This window comes from Humulus lupulus, chromosome X (assembly GCF_963169125.1).
Source record: "Humulus lupulus chromosome X, drHumLupu1.1, whole genome shotgun sequence".
NCBI lineage: Eukaryota > Viridiplantae > Streptophyta > Magnoliopsida > Rosales > Cannabaceae > Humulus > Humulus lupulus.
Window position 1 is genome coordinate 72,587,822 of NC_084802.1, and position 3,408 is coordinate 72,591,229.

Below are 3,408 nucleotides of genomic sequence, written 5' to 3' on the forward strand. Positions count from 1 at the left end.
AACCAGGGCGTACATCTGCCCCCCAAGCTCCTGCTTGTGGTATATGACGTCATATATAGAAGACCACAGTAGGGGCTTTTAGACTTCCCCACAACCCTTCACATTCCACTTTTTGTGCAGGCGTCTGATACGTGGAACGCCGTGGGTGGTGACGGTACGTTTTACGAGAATCGCATTTAATGGCCTAGTCTAAGCCCAGCCGTCGTTTCGTATTTCGAGTGGAAGGCCTCGGATCCCTCACGAGGGTCATCCAAGAGCCTTCTACATGTGATCCTTCACGTATATAAAAAAGGGGGTGGCCACCCTACGCACGGCCCAACCCTTCATTCAAAATTTCCCAAATTTCTTTCCTTCTTCCCTCTTTAACTTTCAGAAAAACGAAACCCTCGCCTTCGTTGCTGCCATTTTCATTGTTCAAGAAGCTTAGGCGCACGAGTTTCTCCGAAGCTTTGGAAGCTATCTCACCGATGAAGCTCCTATCAACGCAGCATTCTCTTCAACCTTCCAGCCATATACTGTAAGTTTCTTGACCCTGTTCATTTTGAAAACATGCTACTGTAGCTTAGGTAAAAAATTTACTGTAGCCGCATGCAAGGGTTTTCTGGGTTGCGTGGATAAGGAGGGTGACAACCCTCTTTAGGCTAGGACATACTGGTTGTAGGAAATCGCCTTAGAGCCTGGGATTCAAGATGCTTTTTCTGGGACATTTTCTGGGTAGGAGTTTTGGGAATTTTGGGTGCAAAACCGGGTAGCTTAGGGAACACGCCTCATGGGCGGTTTTGCAATTCCTACCTACTGAAACTTTCCTCCCAAGGAAAATTTCACTCTGAACCTCCTGACACGCAAATTCCGAGTAATCTGGGATCTGTTGGGAGTATACGCGCGTGTTCACTAAACCGCGTGGTTCCACCTCCCACGAGCTGGGCTTTCCTCAGCTCGTGCAAATAATAATTATTCTTCCTCCTGCTTGGGTCGCCTTTTTTAAAATGTTTTCTTGTGTTCACTAGGCGACCAGATGACTCCAAAAAAGAACCTCCCTCAGAAGAACGTTGGAAGCTCGGCCTCCCGGCAGGAGAAGGGAAAGGCGGTGATGCCCAGCTCGCCGATCCCCCACTTTGGGCCGGCCGTGGAGAAACAAGTCGAGGTGGCCCCCGACGCATTCTTTGAGGCGGAGAGAATCATCTCAAAGGTAACCGATCAGGTGAAGATCAACAAACTCTTCCTCACCCACAAGATCCCACTGGGGAAAGCCTCAGTAATAGCCCGACCTGCTGCGGAGGGTGAGCGAAGCTGCACGCCGCTGGACGAATCGTTTGCGGCCTGGAGTGGTGAACACTTCAAGGCAGGGGCCTTCCTCCCCCTGGACCAGTACTTTGCCGACTTCCTGAAATACGTGGGGTTGGCCCCTTTTCAGCTGCCCCCCAACTCCTACCGTCTGCTGGCAGGGTTGAGGTACTTGTTCAAGAAGCAGAAGTGGAGGTCCCTACTCCTGCTGATATTTTATATTTCTTTTGTCTCAAAGCCAGCCCGGATCAGCGAGGGCGAGGTGACGGGTTTTACTATTTAACCCGTTTTCCTAATACGGCGGCGGTCATCGAGCTGCCAAGCCATCCAAATGACTTCAAGGACCAGTTCTTCATGTCAACTAGGTTCCGGAACTGTGAGCACCATTACTTCAACCGTCCTCGTAAGTGAACCCTGACCTTAGCTCACCTTTTAAGTGTTATTTAATTTTAGCTCCTCCCGTATTCCATTCTGATTCCAGCCCCATCTTGCAGCCATCTACGCGAGGATCGAGAAGTCTGCGACCCTCGGGGGTCAGTATGAAACACTGGCGGGCTTGCCCCCCAGTGAAAAGGACTATCGCGTGCTCGTGACGGACGAGACGATGGTGTTCTGCAAACTGATTTTTCCAAATCAGACTCTGAACCTGAAGAGGACTCGGGGGCTGCCCCCAGCTCACGCAAACAGACCTATCACCGTGGAGGAGGTCGCGGAAGAGGAGGACGAAGAGGACGAAACGGCTGAAATTCCGCTCGTAAGGAATAGGAAGAGGAACTTGGAGGTCACCCAAGGGATGGACGAGGAGAGGGTCCAATCCGGGGCAGCCGCGGGTCCTTCCGGCCAAGGTAACCCTTTCTTGCTTAGGAATGTAGATAGGGCCATTCCAGACCCTCGGCTGGTTAGGTTCAATCCTAGGCAGATCGTCCATCGCCACCGAAGGAATCTGGACCTGAACACACTCCTGCTCCATTGTGTTGACCGGCTCGTGCTGGATCACCAAGATAGCCGGCCTAAGGGTACCATAGTAGTAGATAACACCCTAGCTTTTAGGTCGATTATTTTTGAGGAGTATGGGACCAATTTACGCACATGGCCATCACTCCAGAGGTGTATCTATGCTCCGGGGCTTAGGCAGCATGTAGAAGAGTCTAGTCCCGAGTCAGAACCGGACCCAGAACTTGCGCCTGTTCGGGAAATAATCTTCTTAGGTTCTTCCAGCTCGGGGGGTAGGGCTCCTTTAGTATTCATATATTTTTTGCCTTTAACCTTTTGCTTTTATTTCTGCCTGATTGCTAACCTGTAATAACCATGTTTTTTGTTTTCGCAAAAGAGATGTCTCAGCCCGAGGATAGTCTGCGGGACATAGACTTCGGGGGGAGTCCCCTGGCGGGGCCAAGATTGAAAAGGCTCCGAGGGTCCAAGAGCACAGCTGGGGGCTCCACCAAATCTCCGGCAAAGGAGAAGGAGAAAACCCCACCATCACAGGTCGGGGGGGCAATTCTTCTTGCTAGCGGAATAGGACACATGCCCCCGCCGACCCAGCGATCTCCATCAACCGTCCAGGACGTGGGAACGGAGGTCGTGACCCCGGCTGCAGTGGCCCCCGGCGTACGCATCACGGTCGACGCCCAGGATCTGGAGAAGATCCCAGAAGCCTTTCGGGGGACGGTGTATGAATCGGCGAGCTATGCCGTCAAACATTTCTACAAGTTCAAAGAGAAGGAGCTCCGGGCTATTGAGACACTGAGCCCGGTCCACGTAATAGAGTCATCGATGGACATGACCCTAACGGTAAGCTGCCCCACTCTTTCAAGGCTTTTACCCCTTACACACCGCCTTATTTTTCCACTTAGTCGATTTATCTCCCATTTCTCGCAGGGCATCCCTGCCGTACACCGAGGCATCGCCAGGGCCAGAGCTCAGCTCGAGGAGATGAGGGCTGGCCGCCAGACCGCCCTTCTGGAGGCTCAGGTGGCGAAAGATGCGCTGGCGACCTCGAAGGCCGAGTTAGAGAGGACCCGCTCGAAGGTCAAAGAGCTTGAGACATCCCTTGCCACCTCGCGAACTGACCTCGAGGCAGCGAAGACCGAGGCCCAGGACGCCCTTGAAGCTGAACGGGCCACC